The sequence below is a fragment of the Podarcis melisellensis genome, assembly GCF_964234715.1.
Source record: "Podarcis melisellensis genome assembly, chromosome: 12".
In the NCBI taxonomy this organism is placed as follows: domain Eukaryota; kingdom Metazoa; phylum Chordata; class Lepidosauria; order Squamata; family Lacertidae; genus Podarcis; species Podarcis melisellensis.
In genome coordinates, this window is record NC_138544.1 from 14717010 (window position 1) to 14738867 (window position 21858).

Sequence of the window (21858 nt, forward strand, 5' to 3'; positions counted from 1 at the left end):
TTTGCCACTATCGACAGGTGCAGTGGGACATAGCTCAGTGGCAGAGTATCTGCTTTGCACACAGAAGACCCCAGGTTCATCTCCAGGAAGGGCTAGGAGAGACTTCTATCCGAAATCCTGGAGAACCACGGCCAATCAATGTAGACAATTCTGAGCTAGGCTGATGATGTTCTCACTCGGTATAAGGCTTACGGGACAGATCAAGGGGATCAGGACAAGCCCACACGATTGGCGCTTCCACATAATATGGGAAGCAACTATGGAAGAGGCCAAGGGACCCTGGTTTAGAAAACATGAATGATACATCTGCTCTTGCTGTGGGACTTTCAACGCTTTTGCCAGATGGCAGCATCATGTTCTGAGTCACAAGCTGATGTTTAAATTTAGTTTTACAAACCAGTTTGTGTTGCTCTGTTGGCGAATTGATATTTAGCAAGAAAAGGCGGAATCTGCTGCACGTATCGTTTTCCTGATTTTATCTGTGTTTTATTGGGAACTATTTCGTGCATGCTTGTTTTTTTTTAACAGTTTTGTGGGTTTTAGGATGCTGTAGGGTGCACACTGCTTCGGGAGTTTTGTAATATAAGCAGTCTCTAAATCTTTCTAAATAAAATATACCCCAGAAACATAGTTACGGAACCTCATGAGACAAGGGACTTGGGGTTGGGAGCTCAAAACCCGTCCTAGCCTTCAAAATAATTGCTCCTTCCTGGGGAATGGCACCTCCTCCCGACATTCATTGACCTGTCCTATGCATGTTTACTCAGAAGTAAACCCTACTGTGCTCAATGGGGCTTGCCCCCTAGCAAATATGTTAAGGTAGGATTGGCACTTTAGTTTGGGGGTGGGGGCCTGGGGGCCCTTCAGATGTAATTGGACTACAACTCCCATCTTCCTTTCCCTTTGCCATGCTGGCAGGGGTTGATAGGAGTTGGAGTCCCACAAAAATATGGAGGGCACAGGTTCCTCACTGCTGTTTTAGCCTTTCAACAGGAGTAGGAAATGTGTTGTGCCCATGAGAACCTAAAGCCCTTACCCCAAGATTTGTTACAACTATTCCCCTCATAGCAGGGATGGTGATTCTGCAGCCCTGTGGGTGGTTTTGAGCTCCGTATGAGACATTGGGAGCCCTGTGGGTGTTTTTGAGTTTTGTATGAGAGGTTGTAGTCCAAGCTCTGGAGGGCACCAGTTTCCCTGCCCTAATGGGTGAGCATTGTGTGTCCCCCCTGTGCTTGTGTTTCCACACATTTCTCTCCAGAAGTTCCCTTGAATGTTGTTGTTTAGTCGTTTAGTCATGTCTGACTCTTCGTGACCCCATGGACCAGAGCATGCCAGGCACTTCTGTCTTCCACTGCCTCCCGCAGTTTGGTCAAACTCATGCTGGTAGCTTCGAGAACACGGTCCAACCATTTTGGCCTTCTCTTGTCCCCTTCTCCTTGTGCCCTCCATCTTTCCCAACATCAGGGTCTTTCCCAGGGAGTCTTCCCTTCTCATGAGGTGGCCAAAGTATTGGAGCCTCAGCTTCAGGATCTGTCCTTCCAGTGAGCACTCAGGGCTGATTTCCTTAAGAATGGATAGGTTTGATCTTCTTGCAGTCCATGGACTCTCAAGAGTCTCCTCCAGCACCATAATTCAAAATCGCTTGAATGTAGCATGACTAAAATAAGAAAGGTTGCTTCTGGTTCGTTCTTAGGTCTATATACTTGTGGGGCTTTATGTTTATTTTGGGCTCCTGCTGAACTCTGGGTCTCTCGATCTCAATCCAATGTATCCCTATGTTTATGATGATGGGGCATTGCAGTGCAGGGGTTACTGGCAGAAATCTGAGGGACCCTTGTGGCTCTAGTCCATTGGATATGATACCTGAAGACCACTGTTTAAGTTTCCAGACAGCTGAGGTTCAATGCGTTCACAATGGGTTCAACCATTTGAAGCTAGTCCCTAAAAAGCTACCCCTTTGTAGTTGTCGCCTAAAAACCACTGTGTAAGCAATTATTTTGATGTAGAGATGATCCCTGAGAAGACCCAATGCATTCAGACAGAACCAGTGCATTGCAATGGCCATTGCCATTGGGTACTTCCTTCCCTAGATACTTCTCTGCAGCATTCTGCTTGCAAAATCTGCATAGCACAGGGAAATGGAAGCTTTTCCCACCTGAGGGCTACATTCCCTTCTAGGGGACTTCCTGGGGCCCCACATCCCAGTGGTGGGCAAGGAGCAGAGACATATGTGGGTAGAGCAAATGTAAGTTTTAGCTTTGTACAGTAGGCTGGTTTCTACACACATTCACAGACCCCTCTCTACTCTCCAGAAGCATTATCAAAGCATGGCCAGTGAAGGGGGTTGCCAATGGAGAGTCTCAAGGGCCAGACCGGGAGGAGTTGAGGGCCACATTTGGCCCCTCCGCCTGAAGTTCCCCATCACTTACATAGTATGTGACTAAAGGTGATAATCATAATACTTGTAGTATTGTGGCACTGGTTTATTTAAAATTGTTGTGTTAATTTAAATGACTTATTTATTTATTTTTTAAAAGTCATGTGAGAACACTGGCAAAAATAGAAACCTTTCTCTCCCAAATAATCCTTCTCTCTCTCTCTCTCCGCTTTCTGTCTCTTTCGGAACAAACCTTTTGTATACTAAAGATATTTTGATGCCACCCACAGGAAGAAGATGGTATTTTTGGTTCCTCTGCCTTTCTTCCTTGGAACAGCTGAACATCCTATTGGTGGGGAGGAAAACCTGATCTCTTCAGCAGTGCTGGATGGAGACGTAGCAGTTAAATCGAGCAAAGAGTCGAACTGGTGAGAAGCATATCAGAGTGATATATAAATAACCACAGGGTGAGATTCAAGGCTGTTTCTTCTATACATAATAATGTCTAGGCTCTGTGGCTCTGCCACCCCCATCGCCAGGCTGGTTTATGAGACAAGCAAAGACAGGAAGCATGCTTTAAAAATATTCCTTTTGGAGCAGTTAAATGATGATCGTATACTTAACATGAAGCACGTTGTGTTTGTCTATAATTTCCCCCCAGTATTTCTCTGGAACAATATGCACTAGATTAGTGGTTGGTGGAAGGTAGATTTGTATTCTCTATAGTCAATTTCTGGGGTGATAGATCAGCAACAGTAATGATAGCAAAACAACTTTTCCTGTCTAAATTGGGCAGCTTAAATGAAGGAAGGTAACTAGGGACGGACTTTTATACGAAAGGACTGTGAGTTCTGATCCCACACAGAAAACAAATCTCAGAATGTGCTCAGGGGTGCCCTGCTCTTTAATACAAACTGTACAACTTTTGTACCTGGCACTCATTGGTAGTTCTTGGGGTTCTTGTGTAAAGACAAACAATTTGGTCCCCCAAGCCAGAATTCAGCCCACACTCCCACCGGAGCCCCTGCCTGATGCAAGGGCATGGTGAATGTGACTAAGCAACTTCTTAGAAATACAAGATTATACAGTTTGAAAAAGGGCAAAAAAGTATATAGGCATGGAAAGATAGAGGGAAGAAGTGGAGGAAGCAATACCTAACATGCATTGGTGATATACATGTTTGATTGCATAACCTGCTCAGTTTGCAGCATGCTTAAACCTTAACCTGATATTTGCCCTTATACCTCTGGAACTGCTTCTTGTTCTTTGTCAAGGTGTAGTATGGTGGAAGGGGGGGTGGATGCATGCAAATAAGGGACAGGAAGGGTGTGGGAATGAGAAACTCCTTTTACTTGACTAAGTCAGTTCCATTGGCTCAGTACTCAGTTGCTCTCCAGGGTCCTGGACTTTTCAAAGGATTGACCATGGGATCTAACCTATGCAAAGTTCAACGGCTGAGCTGTGCATTCCTCTTTTAAAGAAAAGGGTGATTGTGGTGCACAGATGCTTGCAAAACCATGAGAGACAGAAATGTATTTTTAAAACAACAACAACTGGAAGAGCCAATCCTCACAATACATTTGATATCCATGCAAGCTGTTTCCTGGTGAACAACTGTAACCAGGAAGTTCTGGGCAGCTATTTCTGTGAATGCGGTGGCTGTGTAAATACAGTATGCTGGCATGTCTTTGGTCCTCGCTACATACCCCAAATCACCCCATTCACAGGCTGCATTTGCTACACCCAGGAAGGCTGGGACTGCTTGAAGGGATAGCTCAGTTTGTAGAGCAAGAGATTCTAAATCTCAGTTGTGGGTTTGAGCCCCACGTTGGGCAAAAGATTCCTGCACTGCAGGGGGTTGGACTTGATGACCCTTGGGGTCCCTTCCAACTCTACAATTTTAGGATTTTATGACACATATTATGTCAATGACATTCAGAAACTCAATTCTGTGCTCTAATCACAACAAGGAATTATGGAAGATGAACAACCTAGGCTTATATATACAGACCAAACATTGGCTAAATGTGTTTGAGCTGCAATGATAGGATCCTAATCCCACTGAACTGGGAATAATTCCAATAGAATTCAAAAGGATTTACTTCTGAGTAGACGTGGTTAAGATTGCGCTGCAAATTAAGAAAATCTATTCTTTCTTTCGCATTCCTTAGTCATCATATTCCATATTCCTCTGATAGGACTAGCCTAGGGCATTATGATGAAATCGATGTCCCTGGTGTTATTAACCTCTGACATCTTGTATACAAAGCCAAGATGTGAAAATGAACTTTGCTGCTGAAGATCAGAAATGGTTAAAACCGTAAGCTGTTTCGCCGTAGGTGTTCTAAATAAGGAACTAGGAAGACAACACCGCTTTGCACATTGACAGTAATGGGTATAGGAAGGAGGTAAGGGGAAAACACACAGGAAACCGATGATTAGGAGGAGCTGTTACAGGTAGATGTAAATCTCATTCAGAATTACAGCAGGGAATTATGTTTATTTTTTGCAGATGCTCATCGGGTCTTGTACATCTTTGAGGTTGCGTGAGGGTTTTAGTCTACTTTCAATAATCATGCCACATGCTCAGTGAAAAAGCATTATTTCCATATGCGCTGCCTATCTGCACTAAGACAAATCTTTAATGTGTTTCCAGCAATAAGATAAAGTGAGATAAAATCCTGGCAGTTGTTAATACATCCTCATTAGAGAGCGAGGGCTTGCTGGCAGGGAAGGCTAGCTCTCCATTACAAGTTGTTGTTGTTGCTGGATGTCCCCCCCCCTTTACCGTGAAAGCCTTCTGTTGACCAATCATCCTGTGGGCTATGGCAACCACGGGTTATTTCCTGCACTTCATGCATCTTAAAGCCCATGCTCTGCACCAGCGTGACAAGGATTTGCCAGTTTGCCAACCGCTTGAATTCACCAGGGCAAGGGGGAAAATATTCATCACGGCTTCATGCCCTCTTCCCATGAGGAACTGGCTTCCCAAGTAATATATTATTTGTGGGTGTGTGTTAAAGACAGGGCTAGGTGGTATTTCTGGGCTCAGTAAACCTTTGCTACACAGATCCAGGGAGAGTGGCAGTCTGCCTAAGCAGACCCAGGCAGGGCGAGGCCCACCACAAGGCTGGTTGAAGCGGCACCATTAAGGGATATCAAATGATTTATTCATTGTAAATGGATGTACAAATGTACCAACATTTGTATGTTACCTTTCTGCCATCCTTGAATGTGAGGTGGCACATGTGAAGTCCCATCCACAGCTCAGCGGGAAAACATTTGCATTTCATGCAGAAGCTTCTGGGTTCAATCTCCAGCATCTCCCTGGCAGGGCTGGGAATGTCTCCTGTTGGGAACCCTGAAGAGATTGCAACATAGTGCAGGCAATACTGCGCTAGATGGATCAATGTTTGGACGGGGTATAAAGCAGTTTCCTATGTTCCTAACGGGACGCTGGTGGCGCTGTGGGTTAAACCACAGAGCCTAGGACTTGCCGATCAGAAGGTTGGTGGTTCGAATCCCCGTGATGGGGTGAGCTCCCATTGCTTGGTCCCTGCTCCTGCCAACCTAGCAGTTCGAAAGCACGGCAAAGTACAAATAGATAAATAGGTACCGCTCCGGCGGGAAGGTAAACGGCGTTTCCGTGTGCTGCTCTGGTTTGCCAGAAGCGGCTTAGTCATGACACGGAAACTGTAGGCTGGCTCCCTCGGCCAATAAAGCAGGATGAGTGCCGCAACCCAAGAGTTGGCCATGACTGGACCTAATGGTCAAGGGTCCCTTTACCTTTATGTTCCTAACACTGATATGTACAAACTTGCAACACATGGGGGAAAATTGTGTATAAACATAGACTTGCCATGGGCAAATTTAATGATATTGGCCAGAGACCAAAATGGGTGACCATTCCTTTGTAAGTGAGGCCACACAAAAGTCACACACACCCCTATCTATCTTGATAGGCAAAAGACATGAGGGCATCCCAACTGAGCAGAAGTGCTTGAGACTAGTGAGGGACATGGCCTGTTGAGAGTCCCAGGGGAAGGATGGAGAGGGCAGGAGAGTTAGATTCAGCTCCCAGGCCTGGGGCTCCTCACACCTGCCTCATGTGGGATGTCAGCATCCAAAATCCATGTGCAAATGGCAAGAACTGTGTGGCAGTTGTGGCAATTGGTTCAGTTACGGCAGTTAGTTAGCAGTCTTAACAATTACTGCACCAGGAATGTTGTATTGTGCTGTTGTCTGCCCTAGAGTTAGCCAGTCTGCTGCAATAGTTTGATCTATGTCAGATGCATTAGCAATTTAAGAAACATCCACTGGCATGGTATATTTAATCTGCAACCGCAAGCACACTGAGCAAAAGTTATCCGTTATTTAAACTTTAAAAGAGGGTCTTGCGAAGGGGGCGGGGCAGGGAAGAACTAATTAAAGGGTCAAACGACCCAAGGCTGACTTCCGCCTGCTCTGCTAATGGGAACTGGAGTTTAATTCCAACACCTCAAACCGTGCTTTGGAATGCCATAGCATGGCACGATATCCTTCACGGCGCATTAGCAAGCAGTAATGTTCCGAGCAGGGCACCCCTGGGGCTGGTCACCTTATGGGATAGAAAAGTTTTACGGCAGGCCCTGCTCATAGGTTTAAGACTATTCCTTGACTCCAGGAGCTCCCACGTTGTGGCATGTTGCCTCACAGCTCCTAACGTTTATTCAAATGTTTGGCAAAGGTGCAGAGGATTTCAGATTTCTTCCAGGACTAGGACAGAAGCCCTTCCATAGGCAGCCTTTTGTTTCTGTTGGGGGGCATAATCTTTTGGAGGTCCTTTGCCAGAGGCCACACAAAGACAATGGGGCAAACCCCTTTTTCTCTATTCTGCCACTCCCTCCCTCTTACACACACATTTCTCTCTCTCTCTCTGCCACCTCTATTTCCCTGCCACCTTTTCCCTCCACTTTCCCCTTCCTTGCCACCCCCATGAAATCTGGCCGAGGGCCACACAAAATGAGACAGAGGGCCACAGGTTGCCCACCCCCTCAGGGCTATAACCAGCCCTGAGCTAGAGGAGGGGGGAGGAATAAAAGCGTCCTCATAAAAACTCTCAGTCCCATAAAATGCCAGGAGATTTTCGGGTTTTGGACAAACAGCACCTTTTGCACATCTCAGTTGGTTCAGAACGTGGTGCTGATAGCACCAAGGTTGCAGGTTCGATCCCCGTTTGGGACAGCTGCCTATTGCAGGGGATTGGATCCTCAGGGATCCAACTCTACGATTCTACCTGATCTTTCATTTGGGAAACCACAACACATCTTCTCGTTCTCTTTAGCTCCACTTAGCTTCGCGCTGAGCACGTTAGCAATTGACACACTTGAAAGAGCTTTAACTGAGCAGGCAGTATATTCTTAAGGCAAACGGCCCCCGGGGAGTATCTGGCTTGCAAAAAAAGAGGAAATGTGCGGGGCGGGGGGAGAGAAAAAACACACCGGAGAGTTTAATATAAATATAAAGCGGAGGCGAGGGGAGGCGCGGTGCCTGCCCGATGCCTGCAGGGGGCGCGCGGGGGGGTTTCTCCGCCTCCTTTTCAGCCAGGCGCCCGCGCGCGCTCCAGAAGGCGGGCGTCTCTCGCTGCGCGGAGCTGCCTCTCCGCCCGCGCCCAGCCCAGCCCAGCCTCTCTCTCTCTCCCCCTCTCCCTTCTCCTCCTCAGTCAGAGGCGAGCGGAGCCCGAGAGCGCGCAGGGATGGAGCCCGGCTTCCTGGAGGGATGAAACTCCCGAGCGCGCCACCGGATCCCTGAGCGCCCCGCTAGCTGCAAGCCAGGATTTGCCAAGCGCGAGGCAGGATCCCCTCCGTCCTGCGAGGGAGCGAGAAAGAGCCGGTTCGCGGAGCGCTCCATTCCTGCCAGATCCCTTGCTCAGGTAAGGCGGCTTCCCCTCGGCTGCTCCGCTTTGCATCCCACCTTCCAAAAAGGCACGCTGGCTAACTTTTTCTCTCCATCTCCAGCCGTTTCGGGGGTGTCTTTCTTTCTTTCTCTCCCTCCCAGACCCGCGTTCCCACGTTACGCGGCGCCTCTCGCCGTGCGGAAGGACCCTCAGTCACGGGGGTCTCCCGGGGGAAAGTTGGGGACCCCGGACTCTTGGGCAAAGAGCTGTGATTTCGAGGCCATGGGAAACAAGACGGTCCCTTTTTTTTCATAGAGTTGTCCAGCGGGGAAGGGACCCTGGGGTCTCATCTAGCCCAACCCCCTGAAATGCAGGAATAGGCAGCTGTCCCATGCGGGGATCGAACCTGCAACCTCGGTGTTAGCAGCAATATGCTCTCGCCAGCTGAGTTATTGGAAGCGGGTTGTGCTCTGTTTGGGTTATTGAGGGGAAATAGGGCACTGATTGGGCTCCATTCGTCGGGATCCCTTTTATGTCTTTGCAAAGGGACCCCAGCCCAAGTTGGCGAGAGCATGAGTCTCTCTCCCCCCTCAGCGCTTCCCTCACTGCATGGGCACCCACAGCTACTGCAGACTCTTTGCCTTGCACTTATTTCCCATCTGGGTGAAGTTGAGAGAGGAAGCAGCCTTGTTGTCGGTGGCAGTTACTGGTATAAGTGTATGTGTATATATATATCAGTTATTAAGTGTAAGGAATATCTTGAAAAACAATATTCTCTATAAAAAGAAAACTCCTCGATGGGCGTTTTGTTTCAAAACGTTAGATAATCATCTCCTGTTTCAAAATCCTTGCACAGCTCCGTTCTCTCTCCCGGTTACTTTGGGTATCTGTGGCAGCCCCCTAAGTTGTGGCGCTCCTTCCCCACAGAGGTGCACAGCTTCTGGTGAGTGCTGAAAATGCACTTCTTAACCCTGGCTTTTGACACTTGAGGTGTAGAGTTTTAAGACCCACCTTATTTCTGCCATTGTAAATTGTTCTGAGCTGGGGTTTTTTAATATTGTGTTTTAATGTTGTAACCCATGCCGGGACCTTAAGGTGAAGAAGGGTGGATAATTGGTCATTATCAGTCATCATCACCATCATACCCAGTTCACCAACAACTTCTATTTTTTTTTTGGCTCAAAGTACCCACCGATGGACGTCATATCCCTGTTGAGTTTCAGAATCTGACACCTGGCATTGAAGCCTTCCTAACTCCCTTCAGCTGTGCAGTGCTCAGCAGTGATTTCTGATCATCTGGTGATGCCTCATACCTGAAATGCAGTCCTGTGCTCCTTATTACCTAGGACTGAGCCTGAGCTGGGCTGCGTTCTGAGTAGGCATGCCTAACACTGCGCTTTCATTTTCTGATGAGAAAGCCCAGGCTGAAGCCACCGTTTACAAAAAGAATATACAGCATAACGTGTCAATAAGTATTTCTCCAGACCCAATATAACCCCAAGTGTTTACTGGCATGGCTTCTATTTGAATGCCTTGTTCTCTGGGCAGTGTAGGGCAATTTTTTGAGAGGCAAATGGGAGTTTGGTGCACAGGAGCAGTAATAATAATAATAATAATAATAATAATAATAATAATAAATATCTTTCTTGTCATTGCCCCCTCTCGGGGACAACGAAATTACCGGAACTTGGGTGAGTTCTGGGTTCAAATCTGTTGCTGCGTTGACTTCTTCCACCTGACGTTTTACATGTGTGGTGGGTTACCAGTATTAATAAACAATAATATTGGGGCCAGTTCACAGATCTACCTAAAATACTTGCTGCGTTTGCGTAATAACCGCAGGACAACCCAAATGAAGCAATGAGTGTGTGTGGAAAAATATATATATACAGTTATTAATGGCTTAGGGAAAACTTAAGGAGGCAGCATTTGTCACAAATAGTATCAGGAACAATGGCATTAATGGGAAACATCATTAGAAAGTAAGAATGAATAGCTTTTGGGAGACCTCTTTGGGAAAATACTGTGTTTTGAAAGGCGACTAACAAATCTACTAAATAAAAAGAGGACTGTAAAATTGCTCACATTTCTAAGGCACATTTGCCCTCAGAGATAATTGCAACCTTGTCTTTAGTAGTAGCATTTTTGCTGCTTTCAAATTGGCTTCTTTTTTGAAAACCTGGATTGGCTAGGATGTACGTTTGGATCCCCTCCCCCTTTCAACTTCTCTCCTGAATTTGTCTGTGATTCGGGAAGTGCTTCGTGCCTCTTGATCCTAGGGATCTTTACCCAGAAATAAGTCCCACTGTGACCAATGGGACTTCCTTTCAAGTAAGTAGGCATAGGATTATAACCTGAATGAAAATGCCGTAAAAGATTCTCTCTCCTTTCCTGAAGAGGGGGAAAGGATTCCTAGGCAAATTTCAGGGTTCCACCCTTCACCCCAATGTTTGGGGAAGGATATGGAGAACCTGAGCCCAGCTTTGCAGTCACGGAGGTGAATTGCCTTTTGTTTGCCTGCAGAGGAGATGGCCAATTGTCCCACCCCAGAAAAAGACCTTTGGGCTTGAGTTGGTGTCAAGAAGAAAGGATGCCCATAAACAACTGTTCATTATTTTATTAAGATTCAATGTTCAGATTTCTTTTATTCTGGCTCTTTTTTTTTTTTAGTGGGGTGGAGCGTTGTATTTTTGAACTGAATTTGTTGCATTTTTGAAAGCTGCAAGAGCTGTTTACCAAAATCAATAAAAGATACTGCCCTATAAACAGGGGAAGGGCTTATTCAGAATACTCCTGGGTTTTGTTTTTGGTGCCTTGGAGAGTTGCTATGTCAGACTTAGGTGGGCCAGTGGTTGGGTCTTGGTATACTGGGAAAATACAGAGCTGTGCTTTCTTGAACATAAGTGCCATGCAAGGTAAATGGTGTTCCTTGCGTTCAGCGCCGACACCACCTATCTACGCATTTGTCCCAAGTTACTAGAACTTTCAGACTGTATAAGGAAACTCTAAGTCAAATCTATAATAAATATGCCACATTAATGGCATCACCCTCTTGACGCACAGTCAGAATGGCCAGAAGCAAAGCTTTGAGGTAGTGTAGATTAGGGCTTCCCGAACTTGGGTCTCCAGCTGTTTTTAGACTACAATTCCCACCATCCTTGACCACTGGTCCTGCTAGCTAGGGGTGATGGGACTTGTAGTCCAAAAACAGCTGGAGACCCGACTTCGGGAAACCCTGGTGTAGATGCTTTGCTTGAGGATCTGGAGAGCGGACCAGGAATTTGCCTAATGCAAAAAGCTTGCAGGGACTTGAAAGAACAACCGTTTTATGGGATGTAGCATTCTTTGGAACTCATTGCCAGGGGATGTGGTAGCAAGAGTTGAAACCGGTTTCAGAAACAAGGATGTTGTCCAGTTTGATATGATTTTAGTCGTTTATGTGCCACCCATTAATGGGTGGTTTATTTATTTATTCATTCAGTAAAATACACTTGCAATCAAACAGAAACCATCAATATGAAAAGCTGGAATTTCAGTAGAGCCCCCTACCCCAGCAGAAAACCAGCACAAAGAATCATAAGTTAAATTAGAAACAACACCAAAAGCTATCAAACATGGGAAATAAAAATGTTCAAAGAAGTGAAGCGTACGGAGCCTCAATTATTAAAAAGCCTGTGCGTGTTTACTTAGGCGTACATGACTATATGCATGTAAAAGGCTGGTTAATGTGGGTGTGTAAGAAAAACGGTTCCATGCATTTTTGGCAGGCAGTGTGTGGTTCAGGTTCCTCAACCTACACTCACTATCCTTGCAGCTGGATTTATTCTGAGTAGGTCTGCATAGGATTGTATTGTAAACCAGGTCACTTCACTGAAGCATTCCCTGTTAGCATGCCAGAGTTCTGTGGGTGCCCTGCTAGCATGCAAACACTGCATGCATACTGGCATCTGAGAATCCTGGTTTAAATGAGACGCTTTGTGTTTTGGGAGTGGTGCACAGGTGTGATTTTCTTACATGTTTGATGTTCTATTTGAATTGGACCAAAACCCCGGGGGGGGGGGTAGGGGGGCTTTGATAGGATTGCAACTTCAAGCACAGCTGTGAAAAATAGGAATTCTTCCCCAATCCCCAAAGACATTTATTTCGCATATGCCCCATTCATTTTAATGAATTTTGCATCTGAATAAGAAGCTTAGAGTTGCAGCTCAAGGTTGCCATTCTAAGGCTGAAGGTCTTCAGACACTTGCTAGAGTCAAATGGATTTTGCATTGGAGTAATAAGTTTGGAAAGGGACGCAGGTGGCGCTGTGGGTTAAACCACAGAGCCTAGGACTTGCTGATCAGAAGGTTGGCGGTTTGAATCCCCGCGACGGGGTAAGCTCCCGTTGCTCAGTCCCTGCTGCTGCCAACCTAGCAGTTCGAAAGCATGTCAAAGTGCAAGTAGATAAATAGGTACCACTCCAGCAGGAAGGTAAACAGCATTTCCGTGCCCTGCTCTGGTTCGCCAGAAGCGGCTTAGTCATGCTGGCCACATGACCCGGAAGCTGTACGCCGGCTCCCTTGGCCAGTAAAGCGAGATGAGCGCCGTAACCCCAGAGTGGGCCACGACTGGACCTAATGGCCAGGGGTCCCTTTACCTTAATAAGTTTGGCCTTGCCGCTTGGGGTTCTAATACTTCAATTCTAATGACACTTACTGAACGTGAAACACTGCAATATGTATGTGCCAAGGGGTGAGCCCCTCTGAGTTCCATTAAACTTACCCCATGGGCATTGCTAGGCACCGAAAAAGACTCGGGGAACAGAGTCAATGCACAAATTTGTCTCTAGGAATATTCAGATGGCAGGTGACTGGTAGCAATCTTTGGCATCATGCTCAGGGCTTGTAAGCAAAGTATTTTGTTTTAGAAAAAGTTTAAAGAGTAGGGTAGGAGAAGAAGGGAAAGGAGACCCGGGGTCCAGACCTGAGGTTTGGGCCCACTCAACCACCCCAACAACTCCGCTGAACTTACTCGCAGGGTAGGATATGTGCGTAGGATTGTGGTGCGACTCTGTTGAATGAAATAGGCTTTACTTCCACATAAGCCTGCAGCTTTCACTCTTTTGCCAGAGCTAGTTCCACTGAAATATGTGGAAGGCGATCCTGTGCAGGCTCCTGTGGAAGTAAACCTTATTGCACCCACTGGTGATATTTTGCAATCCTATATGCACTTATCCGGGAGTAAGCCCCATGAACTTATTTCCAACCAGTGTGCCAATAGTGGCATATAAAGAAGTCAGGCACAAGTCTCTCTTTCGAGAAGGTGTTTCCATCATTTATAGTATCCACAGGGTGTGCCTTTAGTTATCTTGTGATTCTCTCAGTTGGGGATTGCCAATGTGGTGACCTCCATGTTTTGTGGGCTACAACTCTCATCATCCCTGAACCATTAGCTGTGCTGGTAGATCTGATGGGACAGAAACATCTGGAAGACCACAGCTTGGTCAACACTATTGTAATTCACCAGGAACTGACTGTGTCAGAGATGGGGTAGATCAGTAGCAGTAGCAGGTGATCTTTGCTGCCATCTACTACCCAATTCCTTTTCACTGGAGATACCAGCGAACACATGTTGTGCTGTGAGCTGCAATCTTTTTCTATAAGAAGAGAAGAAGAAGAGTTTGGATTTGATATCCCGCTTTATCACTACCCGAAGGAGTCTCAAAGCGGCTAACATTCTCCTTTCCCTTCCTCCCCCACAACAAACACTCTGTGAGGTGAGTGGGGCTAAGAGACTTCAAAGAAGTGTGACTGGCCCAAGGTCACCCAGCAGCTGCATGTGGAGGAGCGGAGATGCGAACCCGGTTCCCCAGATTACAAGACTACTGCTCTTAACCACCACACCACATTGGCTCTCTATAATGTAAACGTTGGGAAAATGGTAGAGCTGGTTTTCTCAAACCTGTGTGGTTATCTAAAGCTAAGGCTGTAATCCTAAACACACTAGTAGTAAGCACCAGTGAAACGAAGTGGGCTTCTGAGTAAGCAAGCCTCCGATCAGAATGCAAAAACGATTACTTTCACGCATTACATGTGCACTGCTGGGTTTTTCTAATCGTTGTGATGACAGCTGAAGGGGTGAACTGCCTTAACTGAAGAGCACTGGGTTCAGCACTAAGCTGAGGGGATGCAAAATAATCATTATCATCATCATCATCATAATTAATAATGCCTTTTTTATAGAGGTGCCTACCGAGAATATCCATAAAAAGCAACTGTGCCAAAAGGAATTATTGTGGAAATAAGAAATATTGAGTGGGGCGAACCAGATTTTGTCCTCACTCGGGGTGCCATATTACCAAAATCTGACCCTGCTGGGTTTATGGTGATGTGCAAGTTTTACCTGAGATGATCAGTGCTACTTCTGCATTCAGCCTCAGGAAGGAAGGAAGGAAGTTTCCCATTAAATGCAGTCCAAGAACTGCAATTTCGAAGTCATTAACAATAGTTCCTGGTTAAAGAACCCGAAGCTCATCTAGTAAACAGAGCTGTAACTCAGTGATAGAGCATCTTCTTTCTATGCATTTGGTCCCAGGCATCTCTAAGTCGGACTAGGGAAGACTCCTTGTCTGGAACCCTGGAGAGCTGCTGAACTTCAGTGTAGACTATACTGAGCTAGATGGACCGAAAGTCTGATTTTGTATAAGCATCTTCCTGCTGCAGCATCTCACAGTGACCAACCGCATGGCTTTGGGAAGCCTGCAAGTTTGCACCTCCTGAGAACTATAGTTAACTGTGACTTCCTGAGTTGTTTTTCTGCTTATGCAAAGGGAAGAACAAAGCCGTTGGCACAAAGCTTCCACGTATCCTGGCTTACTAAGCCAGAATTTGATCATGCACATTTGGCCAACAATATCCATTAGCAATCTACGGTTATGTTAAATATATGTCACTGTTTGTCATTGACAGCTGGCCCTTCCATAGCTGTCAACTTTCCCCTTTTCTTGTGAGGAATCCTATTCGGAATAAGGGAATTTCCCTTTAAAAAAGGGAAACGTTGACAGCTATGGGCCCTTCATCTCCTTTTCAGGTATATTGGTGCAATCCAGTTACATGACTTGCTTGATTCTTCTCTTGTCTCCGTTCCTTATCTTGTTTTTTCCACCTTCCTTTAATTTTTCTCTCTGGCAACTTCTTCCAGTGTCGTCACTTAGGCACGGTAAAGTGAGCTATTGGCAGCCTCTCGTTTCAGAAACAGAGTTTCCTTTTAAACAGTCAATTTTCTGTTGATTAAAATTAGCTTTGCATTCCAGTTTTTCTGCATATGTGATCCTTCATGATTAGTTCCACATTTGCTTTGGGGCTGTGTAAACATAAACATACAGCTAGACAATGTGGTGATTTTGTTAATTTTTCTCCAAGAAATGTTTAAACCCTCTGATTAATTTTAGACATGGTAGATAAAACAAAATACGAGTTCACGATGCTCTTTTTAAAGCCTGTCTTGTGATTTTGCACAGCTTTGATGAGACTGCCTCAAAATAATTCATATCCATTATTTTCCATTGATGAACTGGGGCTAGTCTGGGCACTTGGTTAATCTTTATAAGGCAGATTTGATATTAAAACCAGCTGGGAGCACTGCCTGTATATGCATCCTAAGATTGCTATTAGTCATTTGCTATGTACCTGGCTTTAAACCTGATTAAATAACTTTGTGTTAGAGCATCTCTTTTTGAGATGCCCCACTGAATTATTGCAGAAAAGTTGAAGTCATTGTAGGGGATTACGTTTTTAAAGTCTAGAGCCTACCAACTGGTAGCATGAATGTAGCAGAACCTTTGTCATCTCATAGAAGTAGTACATCTGCTTGCTCAGTGTGGACAATACCATGCTTGATAGATGATTGGTCTACCTAGGTATAAGACTGCTTCTTATGTTCCTATGACTTGGATTCTCAGATGAATAAATTTAAGGAAGTTCATTCATGGAAGGAAAGTTTTCTGTTTCCTCCTCCCCTGTTGCCTATCCCACATAGCTCAAAAGGGCCCCTTAATTATACAGAGATGCTTTTCAGGGGGTTGTAGCAGAGAGGACAGGAAAGTTTTCTTCTGAAAACTTCTTTAAGGGCTCATCCAGACTTCCTTTTGCACCATGCAGTCATACCTCGGGTTGAAGTAGCTTCGGGTTGAGCGTTTTCAGGTTACGCGACCCGGAAGTAATGGAACGTGTTACTTCTGGGTTTCGCCGCTCGCGCATGCACAGATGCTCAAAATAACGTCACGTGCATGCACGGAAGCTGCAAATCGCGGCATGCGCAGGTGAAGGTTGTGTTCGCTTTAGGATGCAAACGGGGCTCCGGAACAGATCCCGTTCACATCCAGAGGTACCACTGCACTTCCTTTTTGCACATTTTCCTGGGGAAACCCGCATTTTACTGCTGAATCAAAGCAAATGGCAATCTGCAGAAAACTCAATTGTCAGTTGCTCCAGTTCAACAGGAAACTGTGGGTTTCCCCAGGGAAAGCACTGTGACAAAAAAACCCAACAACCCCAAATGCTCAGTCACAGAGCTTTAAAGCCTAGAAATGTGCCTAGAAATGTGGTGCCAAAGGCAATCTGGATGAGCTCTAAGTTTCCTTAGGCTCCAACCTATTGATCCTGATTGAAAATGTATGCTGAACACATTATAGCAACGGGAACTTTGAAATCAATGGAACTATTTCCACACAGTGGCCAAAATCGAAATGCAAGTTGATGTTCAAGTCCAGTGAGTGCAGTACATGTAACCATGGATTACTTGGTGTTCAATCACGGTCAGCATATTTAGGTCAGATGTTCAACCAAAGCAGACAATATCTTCTAATAGATCTGTTGTTCTTTTAGATGTAATTAGAAGTGCACATCACTATCGCCTTCCATGACTCTGGTTTGATCTTTCTCCCCAATTTTCAATATGCCCTCCCCCCCCCCATTGTTTAGTCTTAAATTAGAAAAAGGGAAAACTATAGGAATTCAATGAAGCAAATATTAAGACCTTTGTCTGGGGCTCTTTGGAACACATTTAAAGTTCATCTCAGAAGCATTGGATTATATGGGAGATTGGTTAGAGACTATTGGTAAGGCATTTTCTTAAGGTTGCAATCCAGAACACATTTGCTAGAATTACACAGTGCAATCATATGCATGTCTATTCAGAGGTGAGTCCCATTGAGTTCATACTCCCGGGTTAGATAGTATAGGACTAGCGATGTGTGAACAATCTGTTCCAACATTAATTCACACCTTCATCTGGCATTTTGCATTCTGCTACAATTGATTTAATTTGCACAAATCTTTATTCCACTTCATAATCCACAAATGTGGAAATACGTTCTTTTTCATATATCATAGCACACAATAGATATGCATATCTCAGCCACATCAGCATATATTTATATATCAGTAATTTTCCTGTGTGTTCTCTTTCAAAGTTAGTGAATTTCCAGTATTTTGTAGGAAAAAACAATTGAGAGCCTTATGGTAACTTAAAGACAAAGTTAATGAACAGACTAACGGTTCATTATAAAGCAGTCTATGATTGTAATTTCAACCATATCTACTCTGAAGTAAGTTCTTTTCAGTTCAATGGAACTTACTTCCAGGTAAATATGGTTACGATTGCAGCCTATCCCACTCACTTAACCAGATGCATCCTGAGATCTACAGGTATAAGGTGGTATACAAATTTAATTAATAATAATAATAATAATAATATTTTAAATTGCAACATTTCATTACAGAAATTTGAAATTTTCTATCTCATACTTAAAATGGTCATGTACATATGTCTGGTGAAACATCACACTGGAAGTAATTTATGTTTCAGGCATTTGTAGTAATCCTGATTTGGTGATTGACAGTTTTAAATCTTTTTTCATGCCCGTGTATTCCTACCACATGAAAAAGACCCACAGTAGATGCCATGTTCTGTTGGTTTTTAAATTCAATTGGGATTTGACCGGAAGGATGGCAAGGACACTAGTAAAGCCAAAAATTCAAAGATTATGGGGATGGTTCAATGGTCAAAAATTCCACTTACAAAATGGACAGGCTGTTGAGTATTCATTTCAACACTGAGCTATCATGTGATATAAAAGCCACTTCTGGAAGCCAAACAGAATAAAACACAGGTGTAGTTTCCATTTTATTTGCTTCCAGAAAAAAAAACAGTGTACAAGCCTGGACATCCAGAAAAATCATGTTTTGTGTAGGGGTGTCCAAGATCCTGCAGGGTGCAGGTAATATTCCACAAGCACCACTCCATCTCCAGGATTGCCGCTACACCTTTACAGCTGTTCTGCAGGGTCCAGGTGATCCTGCAGAGACGGGGCAGGATCACCTGGACCCTGCAGAATGCAAGAATTCTGCTTCCGGAGCATCATACGCACCTCTGGATTGGCTGCTCAGTTTTAAGGAAAGCTGCAGAACAGACCTCTGCTCAACAGCTGTTGGACGGAGGCAGAGTTTCCACCGCAGTACCTGCTGGTGTGGATGGAATTTTGCATGACGTGGCAGCACTGCAGTGTGAAAGGAGCATTAGAAATCGGAGCAGAAAGGCTACTGGTATAATTGGTAAAGCTGACATGATAAATGCCATGTCTGAATGCAGCCTCAGCTAATTCCTAAAGTTGCTCATACACCCCTCTCTAGCCTCCGTCTATGGAAGCCAGAGGCAAAATCCAGGGACACAGTAGAAACTTTGAAATAGGATGAAAAGCAGGAGCAGTGTCTTGGATGTGTGTGTGTAAGGCTAGAGAGGGAGTCTGGTCTTAGGAAAGTCCAGGGGGTGGGGAACTGATAGAGAGGCTTGGGGCGCACATTTCTCCATTCCAAAATACAGATTTGTATTATTGTACTAAGATTTTTGGGACGCGGGTGGTGCTGTGGGTTAAACCACAGAGCCTAGGACTTGCCGATCAGAAGGTTGGCGGTTCAAATCCCCGCGACGGGGTCAGCTCCCGTTGCTCGGTTCTTGCTCCTGCCAACCTAGCAGTTCGAAAGCACATCAAAGTGCAAGTAGATAAATAGGTACCACTCCGACGGGAAGGTAAACGGTGTTTCCGTGCGCTGCTCTGGTTTGCCAGAAGCGGCTTAGTCATGCTGGCCACATGACCCGGAGGCTGTACTCCGGCTCCCTCGGCCAATAAAGCGAGATGAGCGCCGCAACCCCAGAGTCAGCCACGACTGGACCTAATGGTCAGGGGTCCCTTTACCTTTACTAAGATTTTATTGGGATGACCTATTACGATGTGGTTGTTGTTGTTGCTTTTTAAAAAATGTGCGCTGTGTGTGTGTCTGTGTGTGTTTTAATGTTCTGGGAACAGCTTCGGTTTTAATAAATAAAACTGAAGTGGCATAGGCTCGGTTCCTTTCAAAACTGTGGGGAAATATCCAGGTTTTCTACCTGAGTTTGCCAGATATGTATTGAAAAGGAGGAGCATTAGAAATGCCCTCTGGTTATTTAACTAGGACTGGTTCAGTAAGTGACCTGCTACTACATTGATTTGATGTTTTCTGGGGTGGTTGCTAGAATAGTTTCCTGTGCATGCCCAGGTGGAATATAGGCACAGAGGCCTAACACAGACACTTGCTGGTGAAGCTTCTACTATCAGTGGCGAAGGGAGTATCTGAAAAAAACATAAAAACAAAACGGTCTTGTCTAGTCTTTGATTGAAAGGTTGCTTTAAATTCTGAGCAGCTTATGGAACCTTTGGGATAGAAAATGAAATTCATTTCGTGTTTCTTTTTCCAATGGCTAGAAGGTGCAGCGGGCGGGAATACTGTACTCTAACTTGACTTTAAACTAGCTCTAGATATCATGTGTGTAGCGCTCCCCACCTGCATTCCAATCCAAAGAGCAAAACAGTTAGCGGCAGCGTAGCAGAGATAGCCTCTAGGTTGTTGTTAAACTACAACTCCCATCAATCAATCAATCAATCAATCAATCAATCGTGTGTTGATAGCTACATCTCTCTTTCCCCCACACCTGACATCACATATGGCCTCATGTTTGGGGAGAACAACCTTACAGGGTGAATCTGAACCCTTTGGTGGCTGAATTCAGCTGGCAGACTAGAGGTTTCCTACTTCTGGCTTATGGGATCAATTTTTTTTCTCCTCCTTGCCATCCCACCAGAGTACGGGCTTATATGGAAAAATTCCAGCATGAGTTAGGTTGTAGTACATACAAGGTCACAGCTGGTCACTTGTGGCTTTGGGTGCTTGTGGTGGCTGTTCCTCCAGTCTGCATAAAATGACAGCAATAATAATAATTTATTACTTATACCCCGCCCATCTGGCTGGGCCTCCCCAGCCACTCTGGGCAGCTTCCAACAGGATATTAAAGGTAAAGGTAAAGGTACCCCTGACAGTTAAGTGCAGTCGCAAACGACTCAGGGGTTGCAGCTCTCATCTCGCTCTGTAGGCCGAGGGAGCCGGCGTTGGTCTGCAGACAGCTTCCGGGTCATGTGGCCAGCATGACTAAGCCGCTTCTGGCAAACCAGAGCAGCACATGGAAACGCCGTTTACCTTCCCACCAGAGTGGTACCTATTTTTCTACTTGCACTTGACGTGCTTTCGAACTGATAGGTGGGCAGGAGCTGGGGGCGAGCAATGGGAGCTCACCCCATTGTGGGGATTCAAACCGCCAACCTTCTGATCAGCAGGCCCTAGACTCAGTGGTTTAGACCACAGTGCCACCTGCGTCCCAATAGGATATTAAAAACACAATAAAACACCACACATTAAAAACTTCCCTAAAGAGGGCTGCCTTCAGATATCTTCTAAACCTTAGATAGTTGTTTATTTCCTTGACATGTGATGGGATGGCGTTCCACAGGGCGGATGCCACCACCGAGAAGGTCCTCTGCCTGATTCTCTGTAGCTTCACAGTGAGGGAACTGCCGGAAGGCCCTCAGCGCTGGACCTCAGTGTCTGGGCTGAACAATGGCAGTGGAGACGCTCCTTCAGGTATATACTGGGCCAAGGCCGTTTAGGGCTTTAACAGCTGAAGGCAGCCAAAACTTTAAAAAGCAATTTCTAAGTTTCTGTGCATGGGCGATGGATAAGATTATGTGGCTGATGTGGGAATCAGATTATTAATTTTAAATATGCATAGCATAGCTGATGTGACCATCATGAATGCAGTTTGGGGGATGATTAATAGTGGGGCCTGTAACCAAGACTACCGAACTTGACCTCGTGACTCCTTCATCAAGCAGGCTTTCAAATGAGCAGTGAAACCTATATTTATCTCATATCTTTTAAGAACATAGCACTTTTTTCAGTGTTGTTCTCAAGGCGTTCTCTTCAAGGAAGGAAATGCAACAGCCAGCCTCTCATGGTGAGAGACCCAAACAAAATTCCCCCAGAAATCCAATTTCACCTTCCCCATAATTTAGAAAGGAACCGTGTTCTGTTCTTCCCACCCTAGGTTCTTTCTTCCCACCCTTGACCACCCAATGGCGGTTCAGAACCTGCAACAGGGGCATGGCTTAAGACAGTGTTTCCCAACCGGTGTTCCGCGGCACACTAGTGTGCCGCGAGACGTTGCTTGGTGTGCCGTGGGAGGGAGGCGGGTGAGATTT

The 21858-nt window shown here is 45.3% G+C and overlaps 2 protein-coding genes across 6 annotated transcripts in view; one reads left to right on the plus strand and one right to left on the minus strand.

Annotated features, from left to right (window-relative positions):
- LOC309353598 (prostatic acid phosphatase-like) overlaps positions 1–21858 on the minus strand; it is a 220537-nt gene that overhangs the window by 143374 nt on the left and 55305 nt on the right. The gene's annotated exons all lie outside the window — the stretch shown is intronic.
- CPNE4 (copine 4) overlaps positions 1–21858 on the plus strand; it is a 271371-nt gene that overhangs the window by 62230 nt on the left and 187283 nt on the right. For 3 of the 5 annotated variants that reach the window (XM_081882989.1, XM_081882993.1, XM_081882990.1), the window contains exons 2-3: positions 2668–2805; positions 8079–8288. The gene's annotated coding sequence lies outside the window, so the exon portion shown is untranslated. Of the gene's footprint in view, positions 1–2667; positions 2845–8078; positions 8289–21858 lie in introns of all 5 variants that reach the window. The other 2 variants (XM_081882992.1, XM_081882991.1) reach the window with 2 other exon arrangements.